The following is a 2,300-nucleotide window of genomic DNA, read 5'->3' as shown; positions in this document are numbered from 1 at the left end:
ATCCAAAATGAATAACAGGATATCTTTGCTGGGAAAAAAAAAAAAGGAATCAGTGTCATTTTTGACTATTTGTTGCAGCACAGGAGGCTAGAGTGGCCTTTTAATGCTAAGGGCAACTGAGCCAGTTTCACAGATCATCTGTTGCCTGCACTGTCCACTTACTTTTGGACGGATCACCCCTGTAGTATTCTACACTCAGCCCTTTTGTCATTTTAAGTATTCTATAGAATGACCAGGAAATGTATGAACATCTGATGTATTTCATACAGTGACGACCCATTTCCGTCATTGTATATATTGCCTAGGTATTCCATAGAATTCCTGTTTTTACACATTGCAAGTAACATATATAACGGGCATGGGTCATATTATAACTAATATGGGTTGTCCCATAATAAATCCTTTTATCATGTTTTCTGCTACATTAAATTCTCTATTACAGACAAATTCATTGCTTCAAATTTACAACTAAATATGTACAGTGTCATTTACCTTGTTACATGTCACTTATGGGGTTAAAACCCCCTACTCCTAAATTGTTTCTTACTTCAGTCCTGCCTTTCACTCTTCACTTTTCTTCCCACTACCAGCCTGAAATCAATTATATTATAGGGGCTCAAAGCACTTACTCAGCGTCCATGTTCCCTGCCCCTAGTAATATACCTAACAGCTGCTGTCTTTAACTGTTCTCAGTACCACTTTGGTTCACCGTTTTGTGACCCCCCCCCCCCCCCAACTTCTGGCGAAGATGAGTGTATATAGAGCTCTGTGTTCTCAGTTCATCGTTTAAAATTGCAATTTATAGCATTTCGTGAAGTGCATTCCCAAGATCTCGTCTCAGGGACTTGGATTGGATCACTAAGATTATGAACTGTAGAGTTGTTGTATACACCCTTGTTAAATGTGCCCATCAGTTCACTTTGTACAGTTTAGACTCGTCTTTCTACTTTTCTACTTCTGTATCAGTGTACAGCAACAAGTAAATGTCATCTTTTAATGCTTCCTAGTTCGATCTCAGACTACCTATTTTTCTGTTTTTGTTCCAGGTCTTGAGGAATGTGAAAATATGCATAATGTGTGTATTATATAATGCCGGATTGTCAAAGGGGTTTTATGGCTTGCTTCTAAAAACTGACTGTGCTAAGTCATGGTAATAAAAGTAGAAAAAGGTATAGTCCTCCCTCAAGTACTGCAATTCCGACTGTTTTTGCCAGATCACTAGCTATGGCCTAATGATGACAAGTCGCTTGACAACTGCAGCCACTTGACTATTTCAGAAAGTTTTTATGAACAGGCAACAGGCATGATGTCGTTCACAAGAGTCATGAAACCATTAAGCAAAAATATTAAAAATATATATTTTATTGAAAAAAGTTTTAAAATACAATTCTTCCATTATAAATACTGGGAACAAAGTGCTTATCTAGGCAGGGTTACTCAAACGTGGCAGGAATTAAAGTGATTAATGCAGGAGGGACCACTGAAGGCAGTGAATAGCTCATTCTTTACACTTTCCCCCCTGAGGAAGTTAAACACACGAAACGTTTGTCGGGTAGAAGCTGCCTGCCTTCCTTTAGTAACCCTGTTTTGTTAAGTACTTTGTTCCCAATATTTGAGAAAAGAATTGTATTTTAAAAATATATATATATATATATATATATATATATATATATATATAATATATATATAATATATATATATATATATTATATATATATATTATATATATATATATATATATATATATATATATATATATATATATATATATAATTTTTTTTTTCTTTTTTTTTTTTTAAATAAAATATTTTTAAGATTTTTACTTAATGGTGTTATGACTCTTGTGAACGACGACAGCTGTGACTCTTGTGAACAGTTGCCTGTTCGTAAGAGCTTTCTGAAATAGTCATAGTATTTTGATACCTTTTTTTTCTGGGGAATTTTTCATTATGCAACTGCAGTGACTTGTTGGATGACTAGATGACCAGAGATGGGATGAAGATGGACTCTTTCCTACTTCTATTTCCAAGGCTTGCTTTTATTTTGAAACAAAACCCCAGAGCCGCTTTACGTTGATACTGATGTGTTTTTGTTCAAGGACTCCTGAAACGCACAAGTAGATTCTTTACCTTGAACAATCATGTTATGGAATGCTTTTCAGCTTTGAGTGGCTTGTTTTATGCACATTTTATTTTGGAAAATAAAGTATATGATGTTTAATATTTTATGTGTTGATTACTAAGACGACGTGTGTAATTTAAGGTAATAGGTTTTATTTTTAATATACATAGACCAGTCAC

This window comes from Anomaloglossus baeobatrachus, chromosome 1 (genome assembly GCF_048569485.1).
Source record: "Anomaloglossus baeobatrachus isolate aAnoBae1 chromosome 1, aAnoBae1.hap1, whole genome shotgun sequence".
Lineage (NCBI taxonomy): Eukaryota > Metazoa > Chordata > Amphibia > Anura > Aromobatidae > Anomaloglossus > Anomaloglossus baeobatrachus.
The sequence above is the reverse complement of the archived record's forward strand: the minus strand, read 5'-3'. Positions refer to the sequence as shown.